Source organism: Trichosurus vulpecula, chromosome 3 (genome assembly GCF_011100635.1).
Source record: "Trichosurus vulpecula isolate mTriVul1 chromosome 3, mTriVul1.pri, whole genome shotgun sequence".
In the NCBI taxonomy this organism is placed as follows: domain Eukaryota; kingdom Metazoa; phylum Chordata; class Mammalia; order Diprotodontia; family Phalangeridae; genus Trichosurus; species Trichosurus vulpecula.
This window is the reverse complement of record NC_050575.1, coordinates 380,579,939-380,597,157: the sequence shown is the minus strand read 5'-3', so window position 1 is coordinate 380,597,157 and position 17,219 is coordinate 380,579,939. Positions and strand designations below refer to the sequence as shown.

General features: G+C 40.2%; 1 pseudogene; it reads right to left on the bottom strand.

The window, feature by feature from the left end:
- Positions 1-1,014: 1,014 nt before the first annotated feature.
- LOC118842651 lies at positions 1,015-8,607 on the bottom strand (annotated as a pseudogene).
- Positions 8,608-17,219: the final 8,612 nt, after the last annotated feature.

Here is a 17,219-nt window from a genome sequence, read left to right as displayed (position 1 = left end):
TACCCCTGCCCCATCCCGAACACTAGCCCTTGTGAGATTCCCCTTCAATAGGGAAAGGAACCAACAAGGGGAAATTCTGTTCTGGATTCAATTGTCATTGAGAAGGAGGGTGCCGGGTGGCAATGATGGGAATCTTGGGGTGCCGGGGGGGATAGTTATTCCTTTCTATAGTCTAACACACACAATACATGTTAGGAGGGCAGATTTCAAAGAATTCAGAGGAAAGATAGATAGGATCCCATGGACTAAAATTTGCTTCATGGGTAGTCAACTCTGGGAAAGATGGCAGATGCTGGAGAAAGAAATTCCGAAGACACAAAGGGAAACCATTCCATTGAGAAGGAAAAATGGCATTTGCTTGAAGAGATCAGTGTAGACACACAGGGAACTCCTAAATCTATTGAGATTTTAAAAAGAAATACACAGAAGATGTAAGCAAGGCTAGGCAACAAAAAAATGAATAGGCATGTGACACAGTCCTCTAAAAATAGTGTCTAAACTCTGTGTGCAAAATTGATAACTTGTTTGATTATCATAATTTCTCAAATTACAAAAGAGAAACCACAGATAATTAGTGGTCTGGTATTCAAGTTGTTAATGTGAAACCTACACTAAGCATATTTCTCTGTTCTGTGTTTTCAAGTGTATTACTTGTCTTTTTTGTATTGTTTTACCATTTAAAAAAATACATTGAGTTCAGGTTAAAAACTAACCACCAAAATGGATCTCAACACAGATCTCATAAGCCAGTAGGAGTAGCAATTGGCTCTACTGCTGTAAGTTAACCCCCCAGCAATGCAAGAATCAAAGTACTTAATCCTTTTCCAGTCCTAAACGGCGAGTTGATTTTTTTTTTTACAATAAAAAAGCTGAGTAATATTGCATAGGAATGTCAAAAACTGCCCCATTGGAAACAGAAATTATTTACATTAACTAAGAATCCTGTTTTCAGGCCTGCATTTGCCACATTTACAGCATGGTGCAATACATACTGTGACAAGGGGTAGGGGAAAATCAGCTTCCGGCACTCAATATTCCAGAGTAGCTCGGTTTACCACATGAGAGTAAAGCAAAGGGTGAAAAGGAGGAAATAAAAGGGAGAGAAGGAAAGAGGGAAGAAGAACTCTCGTTCCTTTGTTTCTGGTTTTGGAGCTGATTGGACAAGCAGTCCAGTCTTCATCCCTACTAGTGGCACAGGTGGCTTGGACGGACCAGTTTCTGTGATGGAGGGAATGCAGTCCAAGTTTATCTGTGATTTCAGCTGCATTCATGGCATTGGGAAGATCCTGTTTGTTAGCAAACACTAACAAGATGGCATCTCTAAGCTCCTCCTCTGCCTACATTCTCCTCAGTTCTTCTTGAGCTTCATTCACTCATCCTCTGTCATTACTGTCAACCACAAAGATCAGTCCTTATGTGTTCTGGAAGTGATGGCGCCATAGGGGTCGGTTCTTGTCCTGGCCACCTACCTCCCACACTTTGAAGCCAATGTTTTTGTATTCTACAGTTTCTGCATTGAAACCTACAGTGGAAATGGTACTTACTATTTCACCCAGCTTCAGTCTGTACAAAGTTGTCTTTCCTGCAGCATTCAGACCAACCATTAGAATCTGCATTTCTTTTTATTTTTTTTTATTTTTTATTTTTTTTTTTGCTAAAGAGCCCCTTGAAGAGATTAGCAAATATATTCCCTGTGTTCCAAGTGGGATGTGTTGAATATTGGCAAAAGAAACCTCCCAAGAAGCTTTTGTAAATATAAGATCCTTTTCCTTCAGTGTTTCTTTCTCAGCTTTCACTTTGGGAATCCTCTTTCTTCATTTCTCTCTCAAACAAATTGAAATCGATGGCCTATTTCATGCAAGGCCCTTGCTTCTCTCCCTCCAGCATCCTCTTGCCTTATGCCCACACTGGAAGGCTGCTCTCCCACTCCTTTCCATACTTCTTATGCGCAGGCTTGTGTAGCTCTCTCCTTTTCTCCCTGCCTTGCCCGTGTCAGACTGCTTCTCTGGCCCAAGCCTGACTGGACCCAAAGCTATTGATTAAGTATCTTATGCTATTCTTGTGGAGAAGATGGAGAGGCAGGGATTAGAAGGATTCAGAGCTAGTTGGATGATTGCACTGAACAAACAGTCACGAAAGGTTCAGTATCAGTGTGCAGAGTACAATGAATGGGACCATCACCTCCCTATTCCTGGAAACTTTGTTATCGGTAATTCTTTTCAATCGTGTCTGACTCTCCATGACTCCATTTGGGGTTTTCTTGGCAAAGATACTTGGAGGGGTTTGACGTTTCCTTCTCCAGCTCATTTTACAGATGAGGAAACTGAGGCAAACACGGTAAAATGACTTGCCCAGGGTCATACAGCTAGTAAATGTCTGAGGCTGGATTTGAACTCAAGAAGTTGATGAATCTTCCTGACTCCCAGCCCAGATTGTACCACCTAGCTGCCCCTTTCCTGGAAATTATGCCTCTCTTGATGAAGTCTGAGATTGTGTTAGCTCTTCTGGCTTCCCTTAAAATTCTCTGTTAGGTAGGAGGACTCTGGCGGAGTCTCCCAGGGGTCTGTGCTTGGCTCTGGGCTGTTTAGCATTTTCATCCATGACCCAGATGAAGGCATAGAGAGGACATGTTCAACAAATATGCAGATGACCCAGAGCGGGTTGGAACCCCTGATGACAGCATTAGGCTCCACAAGGATCTCAATAGATTGGACTGAATTCAATAAGATGAGATTCAGTAAAGATAAATGTAAAGTCTTATGCTTGGGCATAAAAAGTTAATCTCTCAAGTACAAGGTTTATCCAAAGATTTGGGGATTTTACTGAACTGCAAGTTGAAATGAGTCAGGAATATGATGTAGCAGTGAAAAAAAATCATATGATCTTGGGCTGCATTGAGAGAGGCGTTACTTCCAGGAGTGGGGAAGACAATCATCTCACTGTACTCTGCCCTCATCAGACCTCATCTGGCCTTGAACACCATCTGGCAATTATTGACATTATTAGTAATTTCAAATTTTCATACCTGAAATCCAAACTCAGAACAATGTCAAATTACAGCCCGACAAGTTTCCACCTCAAGTAGCAAAATCTCAGTGAGTATCATGATGGCTGACTTCAATACATTAACAGACATAATTTCATAAGGGGCGTGTAGTCCAAGAAAATAAATTCTCTCTGTTTCCTCACTGTGGAGGGGTGCTAATTCAGTAGTTTCACAGCTTGCAATCGGTAAGGCTGCGGTAAGTAGAGTTGACCATCTCTGCAGGCAAGGGCAACCTAAAGAGATGGAGGTAACACAATTTTAACACGGTATTGTTTCTGTTCAAGTATCAGATACCTCAAAGACCCAATAAGAACACAATAAGTGCAAGACACAAATCCTATAATGAGTTTAGATGAAAGAATGCAGGTTGTCTTTCCAAATCATCCTTCATAGAAAACCATTCATTCTATCACAAGTGGCTTTTAAGCTCACAGTCCTTATGATTTGGAAAAGCATGTACAAAACACATTTGTTTCTCACTCTACTATTCTAGGTGAAGAGCTGGTAGAGTATTAACATTTTCTTAATAGCTGTGTGATCCTGAGCAAATCACTTCACCCTATTTGCTTCAGTTTCCTCATCTGGAAAATGAGCTGGAGAAGGAAATGGCAAAACCACTCCAGTAATTCTGCCAAGAAAACCCCAAATGGGGTTGCAAAGAGTTTGACATGACTGGACAACAACAAATATAATTATCTAAAATGGAGCAATGAAAACTAAGTAATCACAACAGCCAACATTTATATAGTGCCTGACACATGGTATGGGCAAGGCACTGTGCCAAGCACTTCACAATCGTTCTATCATTTGCTTCTCCCGACTAGTTTACAGATGCACCAACTGAGATAAAAAGAGTCAAAATAAGGTGCCAAATCGAGTCAAGTAATCAATAAATTTCTTGATGCAAAATAGTAGTTGCAGTCTGTATTAAGTTATAATCTACTACAATTACCCTAATAGGGAAACACATCTCAGCCTAAATAAGTTTTAAGAAAAATCTTAATCAAGGTCCACCTTTAGTTTTATAATCACAAATGATACCATTTAAAACCTCAGGGCCATTAGATACCAGCACTTTTAAACCTAAAGCCTATTGTTATCAATTTAACTTATTTTCAAAGATTCCTGATGGCATTTTTCACATTCCTATAAACCTTTGTTCTCATTTAAACCACTCAAAGAGCTGAACCTATTCCTTTGTGCTCCTAATGTAGCCTTACCGTATTCTTTAAGAGGGTGGTCTCAAGTCACCCAGAGACATCTGCCATTTTCGTCAGTATTAACTCTGGGAGGGGGATTTTTGAGGATAGAGAACTGCCCATCTAAAATTCCCAACAGGAAAAGTTCTCAATTCTTTTCTGATTTCCCAATCGTACCCTGGATTATCAACAGAACTAATTTTACTGAAATTTTCCTTTGCATTTGCAAAACTTCTCAAGTAATTATGTTTACAATTAATCTCTCAATCAATAACATTCTGTGTCAGCTGGCTCATATAGTTAAGAAAACAATATTGTGCTTCAGATCTGACTTATACAATTTTGTCCTAGTTAAATCAGTTGGCTGATAAAATTCTGGCATAAGATGGTATGTTCCTCTTTATGGGATGAAGGAAAATTAGGTCAACAGTGCAAATGCTATTAAAAGCAACAGTGCTGGAAAAGCTAACACTGCATACTAGCTTTTGAAACAGACTAACCCCCTTTAGGTCTGTGGACCTGAAAGTTTGGTTAAAGGAGTCAAACAAGATAGGTGATACGTAAATTCATGATGCTTATTGCCTTAAAGCTAGCGGAGCTAGCTTACTTGTACATACAAGGAGCTGGAGCATAAGTTCTGACTGTCTGAACAAAGGAATGAGAAGGTTTAAATACATTTTTAGTCCCAACTCAGCATGTCTGTGTTGCCCAATCTTAAGGCCTCCATATCATAAGAAAGGAAGTTCTTAGCTGAATAAGACAATGGACAGGGTAGCATGACTTAGAGATTATGATCACAAGATGCAAATGTCCTTAGAATATCAAGATGAGAGAAATCCCACTGCTCTGGTGGCAGACATCTTGTCACCAACAGGAAAGATACCCCTTGTCAATCTTATCTGGTCTTTGAAGTTGCTGACACAGAAAGAGCATTTTTAGAGTAGAGCAAAAGCAGTTTGGATGCTTTGGTTATTATTGGGGTTCAAATAATCTGAAAGGAAAGGTCTAACATATTCAGAACTTTCTAAATTTAAGTAAAATATTTTATTCAAATAAACTCTAAAAATATTAATTGTGGTTTCAACAATGTGTTAAGTGGCCAGTTTATTGATGGGTTCACAGTAACATATGAGTAAAGCATTATTTAATAAATTTAATAAAAATTATTCCCCTTGGTTGTCATTACATTTAAAAAACATGATTTTATTTATCATTATTTTTTATTAGTTAGTTTCTTTTTAGTTTTTAACATTCACTTCTACAAGATTTTGAGTTCCAAATTTTCTCCCCATCTCTCCCCTCCCCCCACACCAAGACAGTGTGCATTCTGATTACTCTTTCCCCCAATCTGCCCTCCCTTTTATAACCACCACCCCTTTCTCTTATCCCCTTCCCTTCTGTTTTCCTGTAGGACTAGATAGATTTCTATACCCTATTGCCTATATATCTTATTTCCCAGTTGCATGTAAAAACAATTTTTAACATTCATTTTTAAAACTTTGAGTTCCACGGTGTATTAGGAGGGCAGAGTTTATAATTTCAAAGAGGATCATATATATGTCTGAAAGGTTCGGAACCGCGAGATATAAGGAATCTTCAAAGTAGGAGGCAGAAGAATCAAAGCATATATTTAGGCTCCACAGTAACCAACCCACAAACCAGCATCCCCATTTTGATATTCTGATCAAAAGCTTCCAGGCCCAATAAGTCCGCCTCACAAGAGTAACCAGGAGGCCACAGAGAAACATGATGGTATAAAGAAAAATCATATACATGCTTCCCCTCTATGGTAAAAAGATTACCCACTAGCCTCAAGTCCTTGTTCAGCACCCCTCAATCCTCATGTAGGTTAGCTCTGCTACCGGCAGCTCCTGCTTCAGCTTCAGCTGTGGCTGTAGCTGTAGCAGCCTCTGGCTCCAACAGAAGCTGTTTTTAACCATCCGGCTTCTGCAGGGGTGGGGAGGGTGGGGGGGTGGTGTAAGGTATGTGGGGTGGGAAGCACAGGTTCTTTAGATCTGCTTAAGCAAGGTGAAGGGGTTGACCGGGAAAGCACAGGTTCTTTCAATCTGCTTAAGCAAGGGAAGCAAGGTGAAGGGGCTGCCAAGCTTACTCCAATCCAACATACAAACAGCATTCAGTTAGTTCAGGGGGAAAAGCCAAAACTATTCAAGGGCATTTGTTGACTAAGTACTAAGGAGCCCATTTTTGGTTACCAACACACACGGTCTCTCCCTTCCTCCCTCCCCACCCACTCTCATTGAGAGGGTAAGCAATTCGATATAGGTTATACAAAAAACATATGATTTTGAAATACTTTGCTTTCGTATATATCAAAAAATACTCTCTATTTTAAATATCTTTAGCTCTCTGTCTCTGGTTTACTTAACAATTAAGTTCACAAAACATTCCCGCATTACTTTTAAATCAGTCCCAAGTCTTTTTCTGAAACTCTTAAGAGCCAGATAAATTTAAGCTGCCAACTGTTCCTGAAAATTCACTGCAACTAGAGTTGTTTGCCATTTCAATCCCAGATGCTTGCAAACAGGCTCTTCCCTTTTTAAAACAATAAATTTGTCACCTCTGGGGAAAAGAGGGATTAAAAGTTGACCCACTTTCACTTTTTAGAATCTAGCTAGAGTTTTCTCTGTAGATTCAGTATTTCCTTCCTTTCTTTAAAATACCCAGATGATAATCTGTAATTTCTAAATCAAAAGAGTTGCATTTTTCAATTTTTAGTAACATTTCTTATACTATGGTTTGACAGCGGTAGCACACATTCCTAAATATTAATTTTTGACATCCTAAATCAATTGCATTCAAGGCCAATATAGAGAAATCCTGATCAAAGTGTACTCTAAGCGGAAAAAAAGTTGGTTTTTTTTTTTTTAACACATTGCCTGATGTTAAATAGTGGGTGACAACATGAAAATTAAATTCAACAGAAATAATCTGTAAGTAATATTCCTGAGGGCTGGTTTTATCTTAAGGGCTATCTTTATTCCTCAAATCCTTCTTTTTTGTGCAATACCTATTGCACAAATATGGCCACCTATTCTTTTTACAATTCTTAACAACATGACCTTTTTTCTGATTGTAGAAATATCCACTCTGGGCCCTGGGCTTCAATTTTTCTTTTACCTTATCTTTTCCCTCCTAGATAGGCTGGAATGCATCTTTAAACTCAATTCCTTTCCCGGTGCCACCCTGGGCAATTCTTTTTTTTTTTAAATGCTTCCTAATTTCTGGTTGTGACATTGAAAAAGCTAAATAATTCAAGCTTCACACGGATTACTTGAATTGAGACCTGCTTATTGCTTAGCGTCTGCGCAATCTATTTTTTTAAAAAAGGCAGGAAGTTCTGGAAATTGAAAAACACTCCAAATTCTGGAATGGGCAGCACAAGTGGCCATAATCTACAAAATTTAATTTCAGAACCCAATTAAATATGAATTTATAATTTCTGATATTTAAAAACTTTTCTGTATGTAATACAGTCTGTATGTAAGCTTTTCTAAATGTAATACAGTCTGTATGTAAGCTTTTCTGTATGTAATATAGTCTCTATGTAAGCTTTTCTGCATGTAACACAGCCTATAAGCTTTTCTTCTCCTAAAACTCTTCTTCCAGTTTTGAGGCACCATGGGAACATAATATCCACAAACAATCAATTCAGTTTACATATATGGCTGATTATGTTCTGTGCTCATGCCTACGTTTACTTTCCACAGCAGTAAGAAAAGTTAGTTTACTCTATGCCAACACAGAAACAACAAAAAATACAGACACAGAAAGTGAAGCACAAATAATTAGGCACAAGACTGACAAACATGTAGAGGGTGACCTCCATGAGTCCCTGCTAAGGCAACGAATATGAGGATTCCTCAATTTAATAGAAGTCTCTGCTTTCTCCTTTATGAACTTTACCTCACCTTGTCAGGTAAGGTACTTTTTTAGTTTGGAGAAGTTAAAAGAATCTTTTATCGGTCCAATTGCCAATGAAAATATTTGGGTGGCTAACAGAAATGTGGTCTCTGAGAATGCCCTTCTGACGTTTTAATAGTTTTCCAGAATTCCTCCCCACGGAGCCACATGGTTCAGCTGAATGTGAACCTGGTCCTCAGTTCGTGGATCTAATAAAGGTGCAGGAGTCCCTAATAGCAATCCCTTTGACGGTTCACAGCATCCAAACTGCTGGCGGGTTTTAGCGCCAGAATGGATAGTCAGTTGATGGCTAAGAAAAGATTTGTGGGTTGACCAGAGATAATGGTGCTTTTCGTACAAGTGAATTCCTCCTGGGGATACAGGATTCCCCTACTGACCTTTGCTTTCTGCAACTGGGTTCACAGTAACATATTCCTCCATAGTAGGTGTGGCTCTAATGGAGGGAGGCATTTAGGGCAAAACCCAGGCCATCTCTCTCTTATCAGCGTTTTAAATATAACAAAGTGAGAAAAACAAGATAAATACTGAGACATTAAACACAAGTGATGAAGCTTCAAAAAGAAATTAGCATGCATACACACACACACACACACAATCCTTTTCAGATCAATTTTGGAATTTGTATATCAAGCCAATTTTATCCTACATATTTGGGTTATTCCCTCTTTCTTACCCTTTTCTTTTTTTTTGAAGGGAGAAGGCAGGGCAGTTGGGGTTAAGTGACTTGCCCAAGGTCACACAGCTAATAAGTGTGTCAAGTGTCTGAGGCCATATTTGAACTCAGGTCCCTCCTGATACCAGGGCCGGTGCTCTACTCACTGCACCACCTAGCTGCCCCTCTTACCCTTTTCTTAAATGGGAAGTATGCATCCCTTCTGGCTTTAAAACAGATTCCCCCTTAGAAGAAGAAGAATTCTTCAAAGTTTAAGAATCACTCCCTCCTGAGCCTGAGCCAGGAGTCCCCTAAGAGAAAATAAATTTTTTAAGGTTTAAGATTTCCCTGAAAGGGTGTTGTCCCTGTTGTCATAAGTTGAGAGACCCTCTTGAGGAAGGAAGAGATTTCTCAAGGGTTTAAGCTCCTTAGGGGAATTTTCCGAGGTTTCTATTACCAATTATCGCCAATCAGTCACACTAAAACACAGGACACCAAAAACCAAAAACACAGCTACAGCTTCTCTAACAGCACAGAGAAGCTTCTCTTGACTCAGAAGGGCTGGAACTAGGGGGCAGGGAGCCAGATCTCTAGTTCAACCTTTCTGTGGAGAAAGCCCCCAGGTGAAAATGTCACCTGAATGCTCTAGGGAATACCCCCACCCCCAGGAGAGTACTCTGGGGATCAGCCTACTACCCCCAATTCCTTCGTGGTTGCCAAGCCGTAATGGTAGAAATTAAGGCAAACTGAGACAAAGTTCCAAACATGATTAATTTATTAGTTAGGCTAGCAGCAACCGATCAATTGGGTCAATGGCCTTTCTTGATGACCAAAGACCTCAGGTAAGGGCTGACAGGATCTTTTATGACAATTAACAAGATGACAGAGCAAAATCTTGATCAACATGTGTGTGTCTTCTTCTGATTGTCTATCAATGACATAGCCAGAATTGAGATTACATCATTTGGACCTTCCCTTCTGAAACCCCCTTAACCATGGTCAAGACATGTGATTGAGTCACAAGACAAGGGTTCTCAGGTGATGGGGGTTCCTTCATTAGTTGATATTGATAAGATTTTGTTGTTGTTTGGGGTTTTCTTAGCAAAAACACTTGAATGGTTTGCCACTTCCTTCTCCAACTCATATATTTTACAGATGAGGAAACTGAGGCAAACAGGGTAAAGTGACTTGCCCAGGGTCACACAGCTAGTAAGTGTCTAAGAACATATTTCAACCCAGGTCTTCCTGACTCCAGGCCTGGCACTCTATCCACTGAGCCATCTAGCTGTGGATGAGACTTTTACCTTATAGGTTAATCAAGTTTCTGTGGAAAGTGGGTCATGGGTGGGGTTACGAAGATAGAGGTAATTGTAAGACAAAAGCTTGCGCGTTAGGCAAGTGTCTCCAGAATATGGGTGGTGAGTGACTTTTATAAGGGAAAGGAACCTCAAAAGGGAATAACAAATCTAGCTTAAGTCTTAGCAAAATAGAATTAAAACCAATTTTCAATTTTAGAGAAAGAAGGAAAGAAAGAAGGAAGGAAAGAAGGAAGGAAGGAAGGAAAGAAAAAAGGAAGGAAGGAAGGAAAGAAGAAGGAAGGAAGGAAGGAAGGAAGGAAGGAAGGAAGGAAGGAAGGAAGGAAAGAAGAAGGAAGGAAGGAAGGAAGGAAGAAGGAAGGAAGGAAGGAAGGAAGGAAGGAAGGAAGGAAGGAAGGAAGGAAGGAAGGAAAAGGGTTTACTATGTGCAAAGCACTGGGAATAGAAATAAAAGATTGAGGCAATCTCTTCTCCCCAGGCATTCGCATTCTAATGGAGAAAACAACACCCATAGTTTCAGCTGCATTTCAGATGGGGCAGCCCCATGTTAGGGTACAGCAGGAAAGCAGATGGCAATGAGCTGTTTTTAATGTTATTTCTGCTAATGAAACCTTATTGGTTTCTAGTGTTGAATCACTGGACAGTGCCAAGGACTTGGGTGGCCAGAATTCCTTTTCTAGGTCTATAGCAGCTGTGCCTACAGTGCCTGCTGAAGCAGTTTCTGGCTGCATCTCCTCAAGGATGTTTCCAAGGATAATGGCTTTGAGGGTTGGGCTATAAGCAGAACCCGTGGTCCAGAGCTCTAAGGGCTTACCTGCCCATTAGGGAGCAGTTGGTTAGCATTCAATGTTGGTAGAAGTGAGAAACATCCTTTCCTTTAGCAATTTCTCCCTTCGATGATGGTGGTGAAAGCTAGTCTAGAAGTCAGACTAGTGACCTGGAAGTCACTGTCATTCCCAAGGCTACTGGGTTCAAGGTCCTGGGCTAGCTAATGGGTGCTTTTTAAAATTTAATTGATGCCTTTTATTTTTTAATATTACAGTTATTTTTCAATATTACAGTTATTTTTCAATATTCCTTCCCAGTAAACGTTCCCCTTGTAAGAAAGAAAAAAGGTTAATTAAAACCGATGGAGAAAGTATTGATGATGTTGGATTAGAGTTCTGAAGAAAGTTTAGGTCCAGATATACAGGTTATCCCTTCCACACCATGACTTTTCTTATTGAGGTTTCAATATATCATGGGTTGGCATAAGAAATTAAATGGGAATTTTTGAGGAGTTTTGCAGAAGCCACAGATGACATACAAAAGGCTAGCAGATGACAGAAAAATACTTAGGGCAAATTTTACAATAAGGTACTGTAAATACTCTGTAAAAGAAAAAGAAAAAATTCAGGCTTCTTCTCTGGTATGAAGTAAGGCCCAAAATACTTTATGGGGCTTTCCAGATTGTGGGGGCACCCCCCAAAATGTAGAAGGGATAACTGTATCTGGTTTTGGGAACCATCTGTGTACAGATGATACTTGAACCTACGGAAATAGATAAAGGTCACTGAGGTGAGACCAGAAGTTCTTAATATTTTTGGATTATAGACCCCTTTGGCAGTCTGTTGAAACCTATAGACCGCTTCTCAGCACGATCTTTTAAAATGCACAAAATAAAATTCATGGAAGTATAAAAAAACTAATAATACTGAAAAATAGTTATATATATATTTAATTTCACAGACTCTAGGTTGAGGAGTCAAGGGAGGAGAGAAGAGAGATAGAACCCTGGATAAAACCCAGGGAAATAAAAGAATATGCTAAGGAAGCAGGAGGCAGATAGTGATGTATGCAGCAAAGGAGACAGAGAAAGAGCAGTCAGAGAAGCAAGAGGTCTCTTTGGATGGGCAGATGGATTCAGTCAACCTCTTCTGAATATTTTCAGCTTTCAAAACAGACCCTGAAAAAATTAAGCTCTTTTTTTGTTGTAGTTCAGTTGTTTCAGAATCTTCATGCCCCCATTTGGGGTTTTCTTGGCAGAAACACTGGAGTGGTTTGCCATTTCCTTCTTTAGCTCATTTCGCAGTTGAGGAAACTGAGGCAAACAGGGTTAAGTGACTTGCCCAAGGTCACATAGCTAGTGTCTGAGGTCAGATTTGAACTCCATTAGAGCCCAGAACTCTATGTACTGTGCCACCTAGCTGCCTCTAACAGACAGTAAGTCAGTCCTCATAGCGGGGTTTTTTTGGTGCCCAATTCATCTATCAGTTTTTTCTCTCTCTTGTTGATAAAAGTGCTTAGAGATATAAAACTTCCCCTAAGAGCTGCTTTGGCTGCATCCCAAGAGTTTGGGTACTTTTCCTCATTGTTGTTGGTTTCTTTTAGGAAATTACCAATTGTTTTGTTGTTCGATCTGTAGCTTCTTTGGGATAATGTCATTTAGTCAAGCAACTGCCTTTGCAATGTCAGGTCACCTCCAGATTTCCTGCTTTTTCTTCTAGAGCCTAGAAATAGTAGAGAATTAACCTTAGTTAAGCAGTGGCCATGTATACAGCAACCCTGAGAGTCAGGTAATGCTTTCATTTTACAGGTGTGAAAACCGAGGCAGAGGTGAAGCAAATTGTCCAGGGTCACACCGACTAGTGAATGTCTGAGCCAGGATATGTATCTAGGTCTCCTGACTTCAGATCCTATACTCTTCCCTAACCCAGAGCCTTTCTCCACAGTTGCGAAGGTTCCAATAACGGTAGAAGGCTGGGTATACTTTGGATACTTTTTGGTGCCAAATATATTCACCTAGTGAATAGTGGGGTAGCTAGGTGGCATGGTGGATAGATGCCAGACCTGAAGTCAGTAAAACTTATCTTCCTGATTTAAAATCTGACTTCGGATACCTACTAGCTCTGTGACCCTGGGCAAGTCACCTAACTCTGTTTGCCTCAGTTTATTCATCTGTAAAATGAGTTGGAGAAGAAAATGGCAAACCAGTATCTCTGCCAAGAAAACCCAAAATGGGGGCGTGAAGAGTCAGACATGACTGAAAAACAACTCAACAACGAACCACAAAAGTGAATAGTCTAAGCTTTAGTTTTTTAATATCTATTTCCTGCTATTTCTTACTGGTTCTCTCCTCCACCCTTCCCTACTCTCAATTCCCAGTGGGTAACTGGAAGTTGGAAGGACATATTGTTTGTCTTCCCTCCCAGGCCTTATCATCCCCATCATGTTTCTGGGAACAATTATTTTATGAGAAACCTCTTTCGGGAAGGTGATTTTCCCTCCATGTGTATATTTGTAAATAATTTCTTCTATTATGTTTTCCTGAGTCTCTGTAGCATTGTTAGATTTCTGGCAGGTGCCTTGCTAGAAATATTCTACCAGGTGCTTGCTCACTGTCTCCTGCCCCCCTTTCTTTTCCTAAACAAAATTGATGAGCAAATTAGCTGTGCCTGATAACTTAGTCACTCCCATAAGTCTCCCCCCCCCCCCCCCCCCCCCCCCCCCCCCCCGCCTTCTCTACTAAATGAGGAGAAATCACGCTCTGTCTTCTGTTCTCTGGGACTAAGACTGGTCATTACACAAAAAATCTGATCTTGGCCACCTTTCAGCATTGTTTCCACTTTGATTCTGCTTATTTCATTTTCTATATGCATATATATGTATACACATACACACATGTATATGCACATATAGTTAATTATATATACATATATCTCCATAAAGACCTAGTTCATATATACATATATGTAGGCATATGTGTGCAGAGATCACTCCATGTACACATCCACACACACATAGTTCATTCTACATACGCACATATATAGACACATACATGTATAGTTCATTCTATATATGATATATGTCTATACACACACATATATGGTTCATTCTATATAGAATGAACATATGCATACATGTATACAAACATACATATAGTCCACTGTATACGTATACACACATACAGTTTATTCTATATATACATACACACATGTTCACCCTATGTATACAACTGTGTGTCTATATATACATATATGTATAAACACATATAGTTCATTCTATGTGTATACATGTATACACATTACATATACAGTTCATTCTATACATACATATATGTATATACAAACTATATGTCTATATATATGTATATAGTTCATTCTATGTATACTCTATATACATACATGTTCATCCTTCCGCTTCTCTGAATTCCTAATGTGTGTCCCTTTTTACAGTTCGAAATGTTATAAACGGAGAAATTTAAACTAAGACAAATGAAATGACTTACTCAAGGTCACACAACAGCATGTGTGAAAGATGAGATTTGAGGTCTTGAGTTTGAGTTCACTTTTGACTTCCCTGGTCACTTATGTCACATCGAAGCTAATGGAAGGAGTATCTTTCAACTCTGCTTAGATAGATAAGGAGGGAATTTTGGGGACACCGAGCCTTCCCTTTCCTCATACTCTGTGTTTGAGTCTCAGCTCTGCCATTAACTTACTGTGGACTTTGGGTTAAGTCACTTTCCCTCTGGAGGCTTTGGTTTTCTCATCTGTAAAATGGGGGAGGGTGGCCCAGATGATCTCTAGGGTCTTTTCTAGATCTGTGGTCTGCCAGTCTCTGAAGATGACTTAACCTTCTTATCGTAGTACCATTGAATGATTGAATGAATAAATAATGAAAAAGCATTTAATACAAGTTCATACTCTGTGCCAGGCACCTCTCATAGATAAAGACACTCAGATGCAAAAAGGTTACTCTTTAATTAAATTAATTAATTTATTTAATTAGTCTAATTAAGCCTCCATTAAGGAGACTATCAGAAAAGGGAAGAGCATGCATGACAAAAATTTCCTTTTTCTCTAAGTAGAGCTGAAGGATGCTCCTTCGGTGAGCTTCAATGCGGTATAAGTGACCAGGGCGCTGGCCTGAAGTCAAGAGACCTCAAATCTCATCTTTCACACTTGCTAGTTGTGAGATCTTGTGTAAGTCATTTCCCGTTTCTTTGTTTAAATTTCTTCACCTGAGAGCCAACTGAGGCTTAGAAAGATGAAGCGGCTTGTCCTGGACCACGCAGCCACTAAGCATCTGAAGTAGGCTTCGATGCTTGGGAACTGAGAAACGGCACATTTTTAAGAACTGTATTGTGTTATTTATCTATGAAAATGTAGCAGTCCTCCAGTAGGATATAAACTCCTTGAGGGTGGAACGATTTTTCATCTTGTCTGTGTATCTCCAGCACCTACCACTATGCCTTGTCCGCGGGATCACAGATTTTTGAGCTGAAAAAGACACGGTGAGCCCTTAGTAAATGATACTGAATTGAGGTTTAATAAAGGGCCTTCCTCACAACAACCTTGTGGAAGTTGGTAGTACGTGTATCACTATCCCCATTTTACAGCTGAGGAAACTGAGGCAAACAGCATTAAGTGACTTGCCCAAGGTCACACAGCTAGTAAGTGTCCATTTGTACACCTTAGTAATAACTAATTTACTATTTGATCCAGCGCCTCTATCTCCTGACTCCATACGTTTCACAGTCCCCTCCCGCCTGGAAAATTCTCTTCTCTCCTCGCCTCGGCCTCCCGGCTTCTCTGGATTCCTTCAGGTCCCAGCTAAAATCCCACTCTCTGAAAACAGCCTTTCCTGGTCCTGCTTAATGCTAATGCCTTCTTTCTGAGATTATTTTTGATTCATCTTGTTTATATCTTGTTTTACATGATTGTCTTCCCATTCGACTGGAAGCTATTTGGTTTTTACCTTTTTTTTTGTATCCCCAGAACTTAGCAAAGTGCCTGGCACATAGTAGGTGCTTAATAAATGACCATTTCATGTGACTTGTTGGCATAAGAGTTGTTAGAATGCAACCCCTGGCTTTCAGAAACCTAGCTGTTAAATATTGACCAGCCCACCTCTGGAGATAAGGGTCAAATTTGACATACAAGGTCTACCTACCCACCTCCCCCTTAATCTGTGCCTCAGTTTTCTGATAGGAAAATGAAGAAATTTGGACTAGCTGGCTTCTAAGGTCCCTTTCTATGATCCAGAATGAGGGAAATGGCTAGGTGGCACAATGGATAGGGTACTAGACCTGAAGTCAAGAAGATCTGACCTCCACTGCTCCCTAGCTGTCTGACCTTGAGAAAAGTTATTTAACCACACTGCCTCAGTTCCCCTGTCTGTAAAATAATAGTTTCCAGTTCCCAGTGTTTTTACGAGGGTTGAATGAGATATTTATAGAGTGGTTTGCCAAACTTAACAGATTATATAAATGCCAGCCATCATCATTATTATCATCAACCCTTCTTCAGTGCTGTGCTCAGTTTCAGACACCCCATCTGAGAAAAGACTTAAGTAGGATATGATAGATGTCTTTAAATATTTACGGGGCTGTCACCTGGAAAAGAGATTCAGTTTGCTCTTGTCAACCTCAGAGAGCAGAGCAGCCCTTGGGAATTAGAAGGAAGCAGATTGATGTTTGATGTAAGGGAAAGCTCCATGATGATTGAGGCCATCCAAGAGCGGGCTACCTCAGGAGGTCGTTAATATGGATAATAATAATTAATAATAGCTAGCATTTACACAGCACATTAAGGTTTATGAAGCGCTTGACAGATAGGATCTCGTTAGAGCTTCATAACCAGCCTGGGAGGGAGGTGCGACAGATGCGGAAACTGAGGGAAAGCTAGGTGAAGGAACTTTTCCAAAGTCACACAGCTAAGAAGGAGTTGAAGTATGATTTGAACACAGGTCCTCGTGCTCATTTCTGATCTAGACACAGCACTGCCCAGCTGCCTAGGGGATAAAATGTGTTCTCCCTTCCTAAATGGTCTTTAGGCAGAAGCTGTATGACCACTTGTCTGTAGTAACAGAGAGGTCATTCTTTTTCAGGTACAGGCTGGACCAGTTGACCCCTGAGATTCTCCCAGGCTCTTAGCTAGGCTCTACAGAACACTGTTCTAACATATTCCGCCCCCTCCTCCCAACTGCTCCCCACCCCTAGAACCAGAGGTCTGAGGCCCAAGAAGGGCTTGTCCCAAGGAAGGCCCTGACTTAAAACCAAAGCCATCTGACCCCCAGGGGCT